A 20,041-nucleotide genomic window follows, 5' to 3' on the forward strand; every position below is an offset into this window, starting at 1 on the left:
GACGCAAGTGTGCTGCTCTGATGAGGATAATGATCGGCTAGAGTTTAAAAAAGCTCCACCGCTCACCCTGAACCATAGGCCTACTGTGAGTCAGTCAGGAAGACAGAGAGCAGTTTCCTGTTATCAGTTATGGAGGCCTTTCATTTTCAGGTTATCCTCCTTGTAGGACGCTGTGTTAGCTCCTCTTTTGCTTTCCCGTCCACACAAGATGCTTCGTTTCAGAGCCTTGCGAACACAGGCAGGTCAGAAATCGGGCAGCAGAAGTCTCCGGCTGAGGAACCGCAGCAGGTGAATACCATCAGAGTGACCTGTCATCCAGACTCATTGGAGATTGTTATCAAAGCCGATATGTTTGCGGTTGGAGCTCCTGTTGATGGTGACGAGATACGCCTTGGAGTGGAGACCAACAACCAGTACTGCAGAGCTACAGCGTCTTCAGCAGATGAGTACAGTATCAGTGTTGGACTTGTGGAGTGCGGCACCAGACACTGGGTAACTTTTTTCATTTCAAATATGATTCATTATAGCTTCTAGTTTTAAACACGTCTACTCTCCACAGGTAACTGAGGACTCTCTGATCTACACAAACCTCCTCATATACTCTCCTGAGGCTTCTCCATATGGTGTTGTTCGAATGGAGGAGGCTGTAATTCCACTTGAATGTCATTACGAAAGGTCTTTGTCTCTTTGTTTTTAAAGCTCACATTGTAAAAATCTTTGAATGATGTCTGTTGTTTTTTAAATGCATGTTTTCTGTTTCTTAGGAAGTACAGTTTGTCCAGTTCTTCACTCATGCCTACCTGGATCCCCTTCATGTCGACCCAGGCTGCAGTGGAAATGTTGCAGTTTAACTTGAGAATCATGACAAGTGGGTTTTGATAATTATCTCATGTTATGAGTTGTCATGGCTCTATTTGCACTTAGTACTTTTTTCTGTCCGTGTGCAGGTGACTGGCAGTACAAAAGAGGCTCTAATGTGTTTCATCTCGGTGAGCCCATCAGCATCGAGGCCTCGGTCAGAATTGGGCATCACGTGGCGCTCCGAGTGTTTGTGAGCAGCTGCGTGGCTACACTGAGCCCTGACATGCACTCCAGCCCCAGGCATGCCTTCATTGAAAATGGGTAAGGCTGCAAATTGCTAAATGGCAGAAAGTAACGTATTTTTCTGACCCTAGAGGGAGCTGTTTAATGTGTAAGCAGGGGCGCGGCCAGGGATTTTGGGCACCATGAGAATATATCCCATTGGGTCCCACCACCAGGCACAGGCCACGCCAACCAAGCACAATTGCTGTAACCACACCTCCAGAACCCAACCGACTCATTTATGCTTTAAATAACTACCTGTACAGGCTTGCATCTCTTGTAGTCCAATACTAACCGTACAATATTTACTGACACTGAGCGGTGAAAATATAACACTGTGCAATGTATCTCAAAATTGTACCCAAGTAGTACTTGAGTTTATGAACTTAGTTACTTTACACCAGTGGCTATAAAGATAGAAAGACTAAGCCTTGCACAGAGGCATGAAAAAACATTTTTAAAATGCTCAACAGTGCTGCCAAAATATTAAACTCACTGCTACACAATTAAAATAAATGCTTTTATATATTTCTATTAGATGTGACTCTTTGGGATTTCTGTTATTATTACCTGCTGCTTTAGTTGTTCTGACTGCTAAAATTCTCTGTTATTCCTAATTTTAAAGCCGATATTCCGTGGGGTCGGGGGGCTCGGATCCTTGTCACCTTTTTCATACCTGATGAGTTTGCATCCCTGCTATAGAGGCGAAGTCCCGCCCATCTACTTCTGGCCCATGGGACCTTATTTCGGAAAAATTATGTATTGAAGTCAATGGAGAGAGAAAGATTATCTTTCGACCCCGTTTGAAGTGTGCAATGAATTACACATATGATGTTTGTTAATCTTAAAAAATAATTTCCGTGTCAAAAAAGTCACAGTTTGTCGTAAAACTCTTGAAATATAAGACTATGAAAAATACGCAACTACAAATCCCGGTCCCGCATTCTGGCTCTTACGGAACCAACTAACTCCCCTTGTGTGTATGTGCAGCTCTCAACATGCCCTGACTTGTAGTGATTTTCAGCTCTCTTAATACTTTTCGCTTCATTCTGAAAGGAAGAAGTGAAATGTACCAACGTGACGGCCGTCTTGGTCTGTGGTGCGAGAGGTAGTTCATTGAGCGGTTTCACACAAAGAAAGTGTTGCGTCACATTTTTACGACACACTTTTATTTTTTGACTTGCAAAATTACCTTTTTAACTTGACAAACGTCATGTGTAATTCGTGGCACAATTCAAACGGGATCAAAAGATCATCTTTCTCTCTCCATTGACTTCAATACATACTTTTTTCGAAATAAGGTCTCATGGAGGTCCCCCGAAAAGGAAGGGACTTTGCCGCTCTATATGACTAGAAATGTTAGTCGTGGAGTTGCATTGTGGGTAATGTAGACTCTGGTTATAGTAGTCAATGAGTGCTAATTTAGTGTTTGTTTTTCCTCATCATAGGTGCTTTGTTGACTCTCAGCTTCCAGGCTCAAGGTCTCAATTCTTAGCCAGGACACAGGATGACAAGCTCCACATGTCCATTGATGCCTTCAGATTTTATAATGAGGACAGAGGGGAGGTGAGGCTCTATTAAATTGCCTTAAACATGATTGTGTGTGCATGTTTCCCAACACCGCTTTTCTCATAGCTCTACATCACATGTCACCTGTATGCTGTGCCAATAAATAGCACCGATGCACCAAACAAGGCGTGCACCTTTGTGAATGGAAGGTCAGTGAGATCCAGTCTAAAATATGTCAAATTACACACAAAAAATAAAGTATTGGTGCTGAATGTTTTTTTATTTATCAGATGGCAGTCCGCTGATGGTAATGACTACTTTGTGGGCAATGCAAAAGACCAATTGGAGTTGAGCAAACTCCCAGCAGCCCGAGCAAGTTTAGGCCTCGAGGGTTTGTGAAGCCAGAAGAGCGTGAACCCCTCTGGAGGAGTGGACTGAAGACCAGTACAGGTGGGGAGCTTGTAGAAACTTGTATGATGAATATTGGCTGCAGAATAGATGTCGTCATAATGATCAATTGTGACACATGTTTTGGCATAGGTTTTAGACGTGATGATGGCTGGGTAACTGAATTAACATGCATTGTGCTGGTTTGTGTTAGTGTGGGAACATCAGGCCAGAGTGGGACCGATGATGGTCTTGCCAGCCAAGCAGAAAAGCCGGCCCATACCTGCAGAGGAGCCTTCTTCCATTCTTGATCAAATCAGCAGATCTACAATGTATGGCAGCCAGTGGAGGAGTGGAATAAACAGAGTTGGTAAGTCAATGCCGGTATTGAATTATTCTTTGTTCATTTGAAGCCTTTAACAATCTCTAAATTGAGATTAAAATGGCCCATAATGAAATCTTAATGTGTAATTGTTTTTCTGTCAAAGATCAGAGGAAAGGGCTGCTTCCTGATTCATCATCGACCCAAAACCAGGTGGACATTGTGAAAAGTCTTAACTCTTTTTTTTTTTAAATGGCACTCTGTAATGCACCTTTTACATTAACACATTTCTTCTATGACTACAGATGAAGATGCTGAGGAACTTCTAGAAAAAACCTCTCCTGAGGCCCACCTGCAGCCGAAGGCAGCGGTGCTGAACAGTACCAACACAGCGGCGCTCGATGAAGTCCTCACAACTGCTGCGGTTAATGTGGCTGTGCCCCCACTGTCCAACACCACTGCAACAGAATCTAACCGTTCTGAAACAATGGACCCAAAGAGATAATAAATGATTCAAACTTTAATTTGTTTGCTTTTTAATGTTTCAATACACAAGGAAAACTGATGACCTGCTCACAGCTAAAAACAATTAAATGCAAAAGTATTTATTTCATATAACGGTAAACATTTAGGGAGGACCCAAAATTCAATTTGTCTTCCATGTCTTTTCTTGGGCTTGCCCGCTGCTAGAAACGGTACTACAACATGGCATTTATTTTCTGGGGTGTCATTTGCTTTAGTTGTAACAGCTGTATAAAGGTGATGTATTGGAGGTCAGCCAGTTTATATTTGAACTTCAGTTGCTGCAACAAAGCCTTTGTACATGAGTAGCCTCTTTAAAAGGGGAGTTACCATGGGGTCCTGGCAATATAATGACCTGAACATTAAGATATAAACATGGTCTCATAACTTTGTGTCCATTGGGTTTTCTGACTGGAGACTGCATTCTAATAGAGTACCCAGACCTCTACTAGGGTAGTTGATATGTTTTAGAGGTACAATTTGATGGTTTACAAAGCCTTGAGTTGTAACTTTAGCTTAGCAAATCTATTCACTCCTGTTTTTGGGGACTAATTAAAAAAAAAAGTGACAATATTAATGTTTAGATGAGTATAGTTACAGATGCCATTATTTCAAGGCATCTGGGGGGAAAAACTGAAGCAAGACTTATTGGCTCAATGCAATTCATGACATCACACATTTGTTTTTAAACTAAAAGGCCTGTTGGGACTCAAAGCCAGAAACCAGTGAAGCTGTAAATGTGTCAGTTTTTGTTTCACTTTACAGTGGACTGGAACTGAATCGTACTCATATACCACATTCAAACCTACATGCAAAAAATAAACTGATGTTGAATACAATAAAATGGGGCTGCATTTTAAATTGCTCTCCATTAACTGTAGTATATAATAATTCAACATTGATTGATGCATAAGGAAGGAAGCATCAGTGTAACTACTAGATGTAAACCCACATGTCAGGTGTGGGCCAATCACATGCAGCTATTTTGGTGTGACTGCAGCTTTCATTCTCATCAGTTAATGAGTAATGGCTTCCAGCTGTCCTCTCCATGTGATTAGTCTGCACTGGGAAGTATTTGACATTCAGAGTTTGAACCTTCCGCATCTTATTTAAATTCAGTATGGTTTAGATTTCCTAAATTATCACTTGTTCTACTGGTAGTGTTGTGTTTGCTTACTTTGCTTTCCTGTTCTGTTCTGATAAAAGAGCACAATGGTGACGGCAGCTCGGCCAGCCTCTGTGGCACTGCTGTCACGTTTTGCTTTTGGTTTTGCAGACGCCATTCGTACTTTGAGAGATGGACCAATGATCGATGCTGAAGGAAGGGAATATAAAACTGCTGCATTAGGGTTTGACACAGAAAGTCAAATCAGTGAACCACAATTCAATGAGGGATCCACTATCAGCGTACAATGCTCCATGGGATTTTTTTTTTGAGAGAAGTCAAGCATTCACAGAGCAGTCAGTGTCGACCTGTTGCTGCTGGTGACTCTGAATATTTATTTGAAGCTGGATTACAAGACTGTGGCTCCAAAGTGACTAAGTTGTTGATGATTGTTGAGATATAACATACAGACATGTATAGTGTATGACTCCATGTATTACTGTGTACCATATATTGTTTATGTAAGTAGCTGCGACTACTAACTGTGTTCATTGGTTAGGGCTGTACCACATGATTGTGATGTCACTACCTGGGGTATAAGACCGTTGGAAGTCACGCATCTTCTCTCTCTGTCCTCAAGCCTCGTGAGATGTGTGCTGTAGTGGACATTTTTATTATATCCTTATATGCTTAAACCAAATGCTTCTCATTTCCTGAGATCTACTCTACTTTGGGTTTATTCCCAAACGCTTCAAGGCCACAGAGCTGATTTGGCTACTGGGTTGAGACTCACACAAAGTCACACAAGAACTTCCCTACTCTGGGAACCGTTATGCTCAACAAGTCCTACAACTCATACGACCAAATGGGTCGATTGTTTAAGCCCTTATTACGACCAAATATGTCGTTTGTTCAAGCGCTTAATACGACCTATAATTACGTTTGAAAATTGTCGGCCTCGAGTGCTCCCGTTGAATGCAAACATTACAGAGGGTTGTTTATTCACAAATAACCCTCTCTGTAAAATCCTAAATTGTAGGATAGTTTGGCCATTAAAACGCTTTATGATTAGATTTCTAGCGAGAAGTATATATTGTACTTTTAGAATCCACGTCCAGTCGATATGTAGGATCTATAGTTTGATAGATATTACGAAGATGATTTGAGATTTCGTCAGGAGAACGTGTATATGCGGCAAGCTTCCATGTAAAGTTACGGGTTGAAAACAGTATTTCCGGTCTCGCCGTTTTCATAATAAAACCAATGATCAAATGATTTAACGGTGATATCTGCACTACTCATCCACTAAAAAAAAAACAGTTTATCCTAGTTAATTATACGACATTAATTGGTTTAAATTGTGTACAATGCTTTTGTGTTTTTCCCATAGGTTTTTCTCTTTCGATTCTGAGAGACACATTTCTTTTTTCAGAGGTTTTGATAGGCTAAAATCACGCCGCAATGTACGTCGGGATATGGTGTTTATGTGATATGAAATCGGAAAACATAAAAATACTTTATTCCGAGTGTTCTTGCTTTTCTCTTTGAAAGTCATCACATAACGGCATTGTAATACACGGTTCGGCTGCATTAAATATTACATATCTGCCCTAGATATGTATTTATAGAGCCCTGATCAGAAGACCTTTTGACAAACTGGAAGAGATGCCGCCAAAACTGAATACGTGACGTGGACCATAAATATATCAACAATTAAACAACATCTTCCATTTCTTTTCACACAATACGTCTCCTTGCAGTATCAACACTAATTCGGCTGACTTTTATATTTGATCCAATTAGTAGATAGTCTGTATTTACACCATAACGGTGCACAGCTGATAGAAAGGGACTTTTTTGTAGTTTTTAAAGATATTACTGATTTTCTGAACTACCTTTCCAACTCCTCATGCAGTTGACTGTTACAGGTCTATACAGGTTCATGGTACAATGCATAAGCTTCACATCGAGAGACTGAAACTGTATTTTCCTTTACCGTTCTGTTTTAAACTCACAATAAAGTGAATAGTCATATTATGTACGATATTATTATGTTTTATTAACTAGACCACTGGTCTAAACCGCACCTCCTAGTGGTTAAAGCACGTTATTGATTGTAGTTGTTGAATAAGTTATATTTATTTAGTTATTGATGAAAACATTTAAATATTAAGAGTAGCCTACATACAAAATAGGGGTCAATGATAGAAATATAGAATGGAAAATATCTAGAAGATACTGTAGTGATCTCTACAATAAAACAGTTTAGTGCAGGACGTCCAAAGATATTAACAGGAGGATGTGCAAAACAGACAAACTGATAAGGCTGAATTTTACTCAGGTGTAACTAAAGTCTGATTTAAGGGTTGTTTATATTTCACATCATTAATCAGAATCTGCAAAGTAACAAAAATAAATGTAGTAGAGTAAAAATACCAGGTTAACCTCTGAATTGTAGTGGAGTAGAACAAAGTAGTACATGCTGCTGTAACAAAAACATTTCCCAACTTGGGATCAATAAAGTATCTTATCTTAAGATGATCGATGGCTACTGCCATATTTGCTAAATGTGCATCTGAACCTTGACAAGTGCATGTTTCAGGCTTATCAATTAACAACAGGAGGGGTCACAGACATAAGACCAGCTGTCATGTGGTATTAATGCTGCCCATTATGGACACAAGCAATTTTCACCCATGTATTAATTATATGTTTTAAATTTGATAACACCAATGTGTTTCGTGTCCCCTAAACCTCCAGGGATGTATACAGTTTAATACTGGCAACTTCTAATTGTGGGAAATACGAAAACGTCTTTTAAAACTACATTTCCCAGTAGAGACGTGCCATAGAACATGTTGCGAAACACACAATAGCCAGCAAGTGTAATTCTGGGGGGGAGGGCCGGGCTGGACCCGTCCAAGTCCAGTTTTGGATAGTCTGGTGTGGTTCCATTCCATTTCAAAGAGCTTTGACGCTCAGCGTAACCATGTCGCACTGCCACTCCAATATCCAATCACAGAGCTTGAGGGCTAATCACGGGGTTTGTAAAGCAAGGCGGATGTTGTAGTCCCAAACGATAGCTGGGGATTCTGGGTAGTGTAGTGTCTTCGGAAACTCTGTAGTGTCTAAACTCCGAAAAAAAGCAATTTGTTTCTCCGAATCGAAGGTTAAAAACACAAAAGCATTGCACACAATTTAAACCAATCAATATTGTGTAATTAACAAGGATAAAATGATGTTTTTTAGTGGATGAGTAATGGAGATATCACTGCGTAATCATTTGACAGTGTGGGGAATACTTCCGGTTTTATTATGAAAACTTCGAGACCGGAAATACTGTTTTCACCCACGCTAACTTTACATGGAAGTTGCCCCATATACAGTACACGTTCTCCTGGCGAGACCTCAAATCATCTTCGTATATCTATCAAACTGTAGATCCTACACATCCACTGGACATAGATTATAAAAGTACAATATACACTTCTCGCTAGAAATCTAATAAAAAAGCATTTTAATGGCCAAACTATTCCACAATTTAGGATTTTCCAGAGAGGGTTATTTGTGAATAAACGACCCTCCGGAGCGTTTGCAATCGACAGGAGCATGTTGTTTCTTACACGACCACTAGAGGGGCTACACTTTAAAACGTGTCTCTGGGTCGTATTTAGCTGCTGAACAATCGACCTATATGGTCGTTTTTTGTAGGAGGACAGCTCAAGGACAGATGTCTAATAACAATGTGACCGTGTGAAGACAGATTTCTAACCTTCTCACTCTTTCCTGTATATAAGCTTTGCTTTGCTATATTGTATGGCGCACACTCACGTAGACTATGCTATGCTCTGTGAGACCTGTGTCTATTTTTATTGTATCTTAGGTATTTGAAGCTTCAAATAAATAACCAGAAAGACAACTCTGTCTGATTCACCATTTATTTGTTTTGATCACTTTGACTTGTACTCCCACAGTCTCAGATTTCCATAACAGTGCCTATAATAAATAACGCCGTGATGAATGGCTAAACTTGAACTGCTGAGATTATTCACCTTTCTGCTGCAGGAGACAAACGGTATGAGTCTAAATCTGCTAATAATAGAAGATGCTGCATATATAACTGTGGTTGCTTAAGTGGTAGTTTTGATTTGTTGTGTTTTCAGAAGTGTCCCTGATTTTAGTTATTTTTTATTCTATAGACATCTAAGGACTAAGGACAATGTGTACATTAATTCCTTAGGTTGAATTCTCAAATCATACATAAGCAGTGTAGTATTTCGCAGGGCAATTATTATTATTTTTTTTTAGTACACTACTGGATAAATGGGTCTTTGATTTTCCTGCACAAGTTTTCTAAGACATTGTCAATGGATGTTTTACTTTTCTTAAATTCGACCACCATTTTAATTTAAAAAACCACCTATCATTGTTTAATACAAAATGAACATTTATATTTGAAGTATAGTAGGCTATTCCTTATTTATAAGTTAGAGCATTTTTTCAACCAATAAAGAAACACTCAATTACAGTTTCAAAACTCATTACAGAATAACTGAGTATAAGCAGAAACACAGAAATATGTTGACTTGAATTACGGTGAGTGACGCTTGTGTTTAATTGTAGAGGACTGGACAGGAGAGACGCTCACCAGTGTCTTCTACACCGGAGACCTCCTGCACCTCGAGGCCTCTTACAGCGGTCCTGATGCGGGACACAGACGCCTGTTTATCGACGGCTGTGTCGCTGCTCTGTCTCCTGACCTGAGATCAGTCCCCAGATACTACTTTATCGAAAACCATGGGTAAGAGAAGCTCAGAATACAGAATGATAATTGGCTCTTAAATTGCATCAATAGTCAGGTGCGTCAATGATGCCAAAGTGGACGGATCAAATGCACTTTTCAATCCCAGAACAAGATCTTCTTCTCTTCAGCTGCAGCTCGATGCCTTCCTGTTCCCCCACGACACAAGGAACTCAGTGAGCCACTTTGAATGACTTTGTCATGTTTGGAAATGCTTCGAAGTTGTATAATGACATTTCTTTGGTCTCTCTTATATTAGGTTTTTATCACTTGCCAGCTGAAAGCGACCTCTGAAACGCAGAAGAGCAGCCCTGTCAACAAGGCCTAGTTTTAAACATGTGAAAACGCCCTTCACCTCTCTCAATCAGCCTTGTTGGGGAATATTTTCCAAGGCCCATAACTTTGACCCAGTTCATCAGTTCAAACTGTCCTGACTGAGCACACGCACCTCATAACCTTGGCTGCTGTGCTCTCAGTGTTCTGTCTCCCTGTTCCTGCCTGTTGGCGTCAGCTGATAGAGGTGTTATGATTTTATCTTGTTATGCAGCATGTTGATGATGCTCTCGGAACTAGCTAAATACATGGGTCCAGGGTAGAGTTCTTGAGAATTGACGTGGCAACTCTACCGTGCGGTCAGATCGTGGCTGCTGTGACTTGTGATGTGAATTCTCCGGCCGAAGCTCCAAATAAACCATCAGTGTTTGACATCAAAGCTCCTGCTCTTCCCGTGTCTCTTTCCTGAGTCGGTGACTCCCACTGCATTGCTGCTACACAGAAGTTTCCCTTACAAATTGGCGTTGTCGGCAGGATACCAACAAATCTTCAGAACTGGTAAGTGTGATTTCAAATCTACATTTGGACATTGCCTTACCAGAATCTGTGATTGACGGTATCCTAAAATTACCTGTGAAACTGAGCGGCTGTGTTTCACTTTTGGTTAATGAACATTTGGGGATAATAAACCCAGGGGATCAGTGTCTGGGGACTCAGTCCTGGCTGATTTCCTCTGTGCAGCTGCTCGGGACGAAAGTGCCATACAAGCATGCACAGCTCATGTTTAGAGAAACCTTAAAGAAAGGCATCAGTAAAGTGGAGCTTCTGTATGAAAGCAATGTAAAGATTTGTATTGAACGAATCGCCGAATTCTGGGGGTTTCAGCGGCCAACACAGCAGTTGAAAATAAGCAGCCGGAGATATTACTGCTATCGCCTCTGTAAACACGGCTTCAGCTGCAAGCTCGGGTGTGTGTGTAAAACCTCCCCATGTTTGTGGGGCTGGAGAAGTGCAGCTGAGAGGGAGAAAGTCACAGCTTTGTGTCTATAGCTTTAACTCACACCACCGCCGTCTCTATTAAAAACGAGATGGTCTAAAAGCACTCGTTGCTTGTGACGTCTTCTACATAGCTGGCAAGGCCGGGGCAGTGCGAGGTGCGTGCATAACCCGATGCGCCACAGCTCTTTACTCTGCTGCAGAAACATTCTCTACGTTGCTTGGAAGCGTTCCCTACATTATTGCTGGAAGAGCTGGTGTCGGTCTGGGGTGCAGACATAAAATGATAGTCTAATTGATCACGGGTGGGCAGTGGCAAGCAGGTGTAGAACAAAACTGTGTTTCATCGTTGTGATAAACTTGATAGCAAGTGTATAGGCTGGTCGAGTAGGACTACAGTCAACTGGGCTGTTGTTGGAGAGAAAGGGTAGAGGAAAAAGTCTGTGGGCTCCTGATCGAGGGGGCACAGCGCCACTACAAATGTACGTAACAATTTCACCAGGAGACTATGCTCCAATTCAAACACTGAGTAAGTGCATTGAACAAATCAATGACTGGATGTGTCAGAACTTTCTCCAATTAAACAAAGATAAAACTGAGGTAATGGTTTTTGGAGCCAAGGCAGAACGTATAAAAGTTAGCGCTGAGCTTCTGTCTGCAATGTTCAAAACAACAGATAAAGCCAGAAATCTAGGTGTAGTCATGGACTCTGACCTGAGTTTCAACAGTCACATTAAAACAGTTACTAAATCAGCCTACTATCACCTAAAGAACATATCTAGGATTAAAAGACTAATGTCACAGCGGGATTTGGAAAAACTTGTCCATGCTTTTATCTTCAGTAGACTGTACTACTGCAATGGTGTCTTCACAGGTCTCACTACAAAATCTATTAGAAAGCTGCAGCTGATTCAGAACGCCGCTGCTCGAGTCCTCACTAACACTAAGAAAGTGGATCACATCACTCTTGTTCTGAAGTCTTTACACTGGCTTCCTGTGTGTCAAAGAATAGATTTCAAAATACTGCTGCTGGTTTATAAAGCACTGAATGGTTTGGGCCCAAAATAAATTTCTGACCTCCTGCTAAATTATGAACCATCCAGATCTCTCAGGTCTTCAGGGACTGGTCAGCTTTCTGTCCCCAGAGTCAGAACTAAACATGGAGAAGCAGCGTTCAGTTATTATGCTCCAAATATCTGGAACAAACTCCCAGAAACCTGCAGGTCCGCTGCAACTCTTACTACTTTTAAATCCAGGCTGAAGACTTTTCTTTTTGTCGCTGCTTTTAATTGAACTATTCATATCTTAGACTGCACTGTAACTTGTATCCATGTATTTTTTCTTTTTATGTTTATTTTATTAGCTTTTATTTGTAATGACTGATTTTAAATGCCATTTTCTTAATGTCTTTCGTTTTTTTTGTAAAGCACTTTGAATTGCCTTGTTTTGAAAAGTGCTATATGAATAAACTTGCCTTGCCTTGCCTTGCCTTGCCTTGCCTTGCCTTGCCTTGCCTAGAAAATAATAGTGGTGTCGCAAGAGGATAAGCTAGTTATCGCTCTTGGATGGCTTTCAGGCACCGATCTAGGACTTGTATACAAGGGTGGACGCGCGAGTCAAGGCGCCCCATCTATAATTTCCCACCCCCCCTGAAACCTCTTAATTCGGACTAAAATGAGCTGGATGAGCTTTGCTGTCACGCTGGTGTTTAATACGAGTTCATGTTTGTTTGTCTGATTGTTTGTATGGGGGGTCTATATTGGTTTGTCTACCCGCCGTCTTGTGTATGTTTTGTAACAACTAATAATGAATCAGTCCATAGACAGGGTAAAATGAACTCAACTTTAGTTATCTCACCAAAAGTAAATGACTTGAGAAGAATAAATAATATAAAGATGTAAAGCAAAATTCTGGTAGTATAAATGTGCTGCAAAATGAAAATAAATAGCAAAAGAGTGTTTTTATGTCCTGCATCTGAGTGTGCAGAGGAACATGTAAACAAGAAGCACACTGTTCAGGGTGTGCGCTGTAGGTGTAAGAAGAAAATAAGATTATATTGCTTTAAGAATCCATTCTTAAATGGTATTGCTGGTATGTTAAGATATGTTTGTGACCTTGTATAAACCCTATGCCCAGTCCTGCGCCCCGAGACCCTCAGAGGCATCACTGCTGGTCGTAAAGACCTGCCTGAGGAGATCAGGGTTGCAAAATCTGTTAATAATGAATACAAACGTAATGTATTGAACACATTCCAAAACAAAGCAGATAAGACAGAACTAGACTCAGACATAATACTAATTGTTGTTGAAACCTTTTGCGCTGTTGCTGCAAAATTGAAACTTTGTTGATTATCTATTCCAACTGGCCACTGGAATCAGATAATTAATATAAGTTGAAGTTCAATTACAGTTTTAAAAATAGTTTAACATTCTTTATTAAACTGCTTCAAATTATTTCTCGTATCAACCAATTGGTCTCCATAGACATTACTAAAATTAAAATAGTTGTTAAACTACTGACAAGTTTTCTGAAACCGAGCTTATGAACAACAGAGTAAAGGTCGCTGGTTAAGCCAGGATCAATATATTGTTGAAGTTTTTATTGTGTGCATAATAAATGTGTTAAATTAATTGAGCAATTCTTTAAAAAGTATAATGTTGCAATCTCTTTAAAATAAGTAATTACAGTTAAAAAATAGATGTTGTTTTCCAAGGGCCTCTCTTTCACAGGCCCACACTTTGAATCATGACACTTCCAAGTCCTACAGAGATCAGTATCACTTTGTGTTGCAAGCCAAATCCAGGGGTTCTACTCGAGCCCAATTTTAAATACCATAAAGAAAAGTATTGAACCCAGCTCGAGCTAAATGTCAAATGTATTTAATTAATGTGCAAGTGTTTTGATTTATTTAAAATGTTCCAGTCTAGCTTCCTTCGAGTTTAGTCTAAGCAACATATTGGTTCTCATAACATTTTCACTGCTGTCCCAAATGTTTTAAACCTTGGGCGTGGACACACACACACACACACACACACACACACACACACACACACACACACACACACACACACACACACACACACACACTCACACCCACACACACACACACACACACACACACACACACACACACACACACACACACACACACACACACACAAACACACACTTTGGATAAGTATTCACCTTATCCAAATTGTAAATTGTTGCCTTCTTTAAAGTTATTAGTAATTCAAGATTCATTATTAAATTAAATGTGGTACATAATATAGAATAAATAAAATAACTTTGACTTGATAATTTTGTTCACAACATTAGACCTGTCCTCTAATCTCTACAAGAATAAGATACGTGTGCATGTTTGGATGTTTTAACACTCCTGTAATGTACCTAATCTTGTTATCCTTTTCATTACAGAGCTGGGAAAATGGTGTATTGCTTAGATTCTGATCCGTGCAAGTCCAATTTTGACTGACTTTAGTTCTAATGTTAATGTTAATTTGATTTCAACCCATAAGTAATTATTTAGATTAACTCAACATTTCACAAGATGGATTAGTGCTCCACATTTTTTCCCACTCATTTATTGTGCAATTAGGCCAATGGTAAAGAGAGACATTGATGACCTTGTGTCCCTTTTGTTGGTACGTGGTTCCATTTTGTCTATGGCCTTGGACGGCTTCACTAAGAGTCACCCAGTTCTACCCTGCTACAGTCCGGCTGAGTGCAGTCACAGAGATGCTATGGCTGCTCTACATGACATTAATGGTCTGGTCCGAGAATGGACACCATTTCCTGCTCCCAGAGACAATGCTCCTCAAACTGAACATTACAGCCGTTTATACTGTCTCACGTGGGTCTGCTCCCCCCACCGAGCCATGAACTGAAAGCTTGACATCTGCTTTGAACACCTGGAAGCCTCCCTGTCACACCAGCACCAACCCTTGGGTCAGTCAGATGAGACTAACGGCTTCACTTAGGGCATTTGGTTCAGATACATGACTCTCGTTACCGCAGAGTGTTTTTTTTTTTTTAAGGCTATTCATACTGCTATGCAGAGGATGCCTGTAAGTTGGCAAGCTGTTAAAAGCCCCTACTATTTTTAAAATAGGCCTAATGTCAGGGGCCTCTTAGTTCTACATGTATTCACATTATATGGACCATGTTTCCACCTGGTAAAACTAGAGGCTGCACGGTACTCAGGCTACAATACGACCATTCTGTTCTGCTCTAACGATTCAATTGATAGATTCTACATCAAAACAATTAGCTTTTATTGTTTCCAATGATAACGTCACCTTAAGTGGAGGAATGCAAACCTGTTTTCAAATGTAAGGTTTTGAATTTGTTTGACATTTCTCAGTAATGAAACCCTCAGACACCCAATTCCATTCATGCAATGCCATCAGTAGTGACTCAGATGTTAAGGGGGATGAAGCTTTTCCTCCCAAATCAGATATGCTTTGTTTTTCAACAAAGGTATACATTTCCTGCATAATATATGTTTCTCACAATTGTTTTTTTGTAAGCTGCACACAGGTGATACTGAGTCTTCTCGAGTAATAGTTATAAACTACACCATGCTTAAATAGACTCCTAAGTTATTATTCATATGTGACATATGTAAGAAAAGGGAGGGAAGAGTCAATTATATTGTGTAATTGATTTTATATTGGAACATTTATTTCTCAAACCTGTTTTATGGAAGAAAAAAAAAATATTTCTGATAAACTAATATTTTATCAAACGGTAAATGGTGAATTAATATAACATTTAGAATCATTGAGAAGGGTTATATCCACAGGGACTAGCTCACCTTTAACTTAAAATAAAATGTCTCTGCTTTGGACTGATGAGTATATGATTCTTGCATGTTAAATGACTAACACAAACCTTACATTTATGCATGTGCATGTGTCAGGAAGGCTCCCAAATAATTCTGAGGGGCCTATCCTATTTTTGTAATTAAATGATAATGTGCAAATCCATTACTTTGAGTTGTCTGCACTCAGGAAAACATCCCTATCAAGTGTTAACCCAATAACTAGGACAGCTCTGAAGGCCAAGGGTCAGAGAGAGAGGGTCACACTCTCCGGCTGCAGAGGGCAAGGAGGCACGAGGTCGTTCGAGATGAGAGGATTCTAATCTTCAACTTTCTGAGGAGATGGGATGCTTCTTCATCTTTCTGCTCGGTGGGCTCAAGCAGACAACCCTGCAGGACGAGCGAGGGCTTCAGAGGCTACAAGGTTCCTTGTTTCTTGGAGGAGTTTGATGTCTTCCTAACCTCTCCCATCACGGGGGGAGACCTGGATGCGCCACATGGAATACGCAGTTGCACTGCTCTCAAGCAGATAGCAGAAGGAATGCAGGCAGATGAGCCTCCGTTGCACTGGGGTATCAACTAGTGCTCACTGAATGAGCCACACAAAAGCAGAGCAATTGGGGGGTTGAAATATGGCGCTCTGATGAACAAGAGTTTGAGCCAATCAGCACCTCAGTGCTAATCTACAGTATCAGGATGCCTTTACACACCAGACACTCGTTGTCATAAAGAGAGGAGGAGAACGAGTCAGAAAGACTGAAGGACACGTTCTTCCAGCTCTCGTACAAAGATGAACTTTGAATTGATTTAATATCTTGGATGTTTACAGATGTACAATTAATGACTGTTTTTCTATTTCCAATGACCAGACATGTGTTGAATAGTGGTGATTAATATATTTTTGCCGGATCAGATTACACTTTCGCACTAAACAAAATTAATTAATTAATATTTTCAGATTATAAAGTATTGAATAATAAGATATTTCTACTATTATCACAGATAATGTTAATATCCTTAATCGTCCAGCAATCAGGCTTAACAACACTACTCTTTAATGTATTATCCATGCACAGAAAGACCTACAATGATGTTTCAAGTACTGGATTAATTTCAGTTTTGGCCCAAAACAAATATTTTTGCTATTGTGCACCTGTGTTTTATGTGTGTTCATTATTATGCTTTTGACAAAAGATGATCCAAACACTGATGAGAGATGATTTTTCTATTATGATTGGCTGTATCAATCATTGTGATTGAATGTTTCAATCTTAATGTGATTGTTATTGATGTAATTGATGTTGTGTAAGTCCACACTCAAATCTGAAGATTCCCATTGATTTAAGTATTGAACAAAATATTATTAGACTAAGGTTTTTAGATTATCAAAATTGATAAAAAGAGAGGACTGTTCGGGAATATTTTCCAAGGCCCATAACTTTGACCCAGTTTATCAGTTCAAACTGTCCTGACTGAGCACACGCACCTCGTAACCTTGGCTGCTGTGCTCTCAGTGTTCTGTCTCCCTGTTCCTGCCTGTTGGCGTCAGCTGATAGAGGTGTTATGATTTTATCTTGTTATGCAGCATGTTGATGATGCTCTCGGAACTAGCTAAATACATGGGTCCGGGGTAGAGTTCTTGAGAATTGACGTGGCAACTCTACCGTGCAGTCAGATCGTGGCTGCTGTGACTTGTGATGTGAATTCTCCGGCAGAAGCTCCAAATAAACCATCAGTGTTTGACATCAAAGCTCCTGCTCTTCCCGTGTCTCTTTCCTGGGTCGGTGACTCCCACTGCATTGCTGCTACACAGAAGTTTCCCTTACAATATATATATACAAATAAATGGCTATTATTTCAACATTGGATTTGGGTGTAAATGCCCTCAACTCAAAGCTAAAGGAAAACAATTATTAATTCTGTATACTATTCATCAGATGAATAAATATCGATGGCAGTGATGATGTGTGTCGATGTTGCGAGGATACATGCTCCAGCAACTCTCCCACCGGTCAAACAAACCCCGGAAGTCTGATCCCTGAAGGTAAACTGTAAATCCTACAGTTTTATAACTTTCATAATCTGTGATCTGTCTGTGAAAACTGCCCCAACTAAATATTATTTGACTCCCACTTTCATTTGTATTCATGTTTCAGATTTGGTGGCACGTGAAACTGTTACTCTGGGCCCTTTGATGGTTTTCCCCTACAAGTAGGCGAAGCATAACAAACCAGACAATAAAGGATTCAACATTTGTCTATCAATCTCACCCTCCCTGACCAAACCTCAGCGTAATACTTATAGCTTAATACTAGCAACACGATTATTTTAATGATTGTTTAGTAAGGAATGTTTATACATCATAAACATTAAAGAAACAAGGATGTTTAGTCTTTACTGTTGATACCTAACATGGCTCTAAACAAAGTCACACAACTGTTCTGATGAAACATCCCTGTAAATAAAAACAGATTACACTGTATGAACATTACATGTTGATGTCAGCTGACAGGATACACATATCTGTTTGAAAGAGGAAAATAAAATGTGAATTTATTTTACCTTCAAAAAGCTGATTGAAAATAAGAATGCATGACAAGCTCGTCTTCATGGTCTTTTCAGTTATGAACTCACTAATAAATACTAAAGCTGACTCACATTGTACTCCTCCTCTTTCCTTCAGTCTTTGAGGTTTTGTGGACAGCCTGACTTTATTTATTGTTCTTCACCTCTGAGCAGGAAGGGGAAATCAAACCAAGAGCAGCCTTTGAAACGTTGCAGTTGGTTTTGCACACACTGATGTTTAACTGAATTTGAAATAAAACTCAGGATGTTATTCATCAGATTTTAAAACTTGTATCCACTGGATTAACACAACTAATGTGTAAAGTTACTCAAACAAACCCTTCTCAAAAAGTTGTTCTCAGTATTTGTTAGCAATATAAACATTGCTCCCCACGATATATAACACTTTTTTATAGTTTCATAGTAAGTCTTCTCATAGTGATCCTGTTGTGATATTATCAAGTGAGAAAAGAAGATTATGATAATATCACTTTCATGTTGTATCACTGGATATGTCTGGTGTCTGCAAGATGAGTGTGAAAGTGCAGGTCAGGAGGAGAGTCATCAGCAGCAAAGGGGTGGATATATATTATAAGTTAGTGTCCTGTAAACATGTACGCCGGCACAGTTCGATTCAGAAGCTCTGCAATCATAAATAATAATAAATATATATTTTAAAGCTTGGGTTGTGTTTTGAGCACACCAAAAAAAGTGCTATTCACATACAAGGCAATACAATGTGTCCAAAAACAAAGGAGATATTAATAGGAAAGAGTGAAAGAGGTTAGGTCAATAACCCTTGATAAGAATGGGTTTGCCCAATGTCAGTGGTTAGAGCTGGCAGCCCATATTCAGCCAACGCTTCCTAGTAAACCAGTTTGAATCCTGAACCAGCCGAACATTTCTGGCATGTCCTCCCCTCTGTCCCCCCTTTCAACTCTAACATCTCCAATAACGGCCCTTTGGACCGAAAAAAACTAAAAAGTATGAACAGAAAAAACAAAATGGATCAATCTAAAATAACATAAAAATATTTAGGCAACAGTACAGGGTGAACATTTGAAATGGATAATTAGGAATATAGTATTGAACTTTATATTTTGTAAGTCATTTGATTTTAAGTATTTGGAGGCATTTTTAATACTTTGTTTGAACTGCATGGATTGATTTGTATATGTGTCTTATGTTTCAAACACAGATCAAATTGTATTTATGTAGCTCAAAATCACAAGTTTTACATTTTGTTATGACCGGCTCGTAGGCCACAACGGAAAGATGACAAGACGTACAACGAGTTTCCAAAAACCACGGCACATTTATTGCGTTTGTTCAGTTTAATGTACAATATGGATAGACGAGGGGAGAGGATTGCCGTGTTACTCCTCTTGCGGCCGGCTTGGAGAGAGTCAGGGCCGCCATGTGACTCCGGGCAGCTGGGCTTAATAGCACCTCGGCGCCGGCCAGGTGTCCGCCATCGCGCTGATTGGCCTCTTCGCCCCAGTGAGATGATGCTTGTCATGAAAAGTTCATGGAATATCAGTGAACCATATTCATGAACAGCTCATAAACAGCTCATAACAAAGTTGATGAACTGTTCATGAAATTGTCATGAACATTAAATGGCACTAGGGCAGTTCATGAACTACTCATGAAACT

General features: G+C 39.8%; 2 pseudogenes; both read left to right on the forward strand.

Moving 5' to 3' along the window:
• Positions 1 to 89: 89 nt before the first annotated feature.
• Positions 90 to 3,825, forward strand: LOC117450547 (zona pellucida sperm-binding protein 3-like; annotated as a pseudogene).
• A 5,722-nt stretch (positions 3,826 to 9,547) lies between these two features.
• LOC117450548 (zona pellucida sperm-binding protein 3-like) lies at positions 9,548 to 18,035 on the forward strand (annotated as a pseudogene).
• The last annotated feature ends 2,006 nt before the right edge of the window (positions 18,036 to 20,041 follow it).

Source organism: Pseudochaenichthys georgianus, chromosome 8, assembly GCF_902827115.2.
Source record: "Pseudochaenichthys georgianus chromosome 8, fPseGeo1.2, whole genome shotgun sequence".
NCBI classification, from domain to species: domain Eukaryota; kingdom Metazoa; phylum Chordata; class Actinopteri; order Perciformes; family Channichthyidae; genus Pseudochaenichthys; species Pseudochaenichthys georgianus.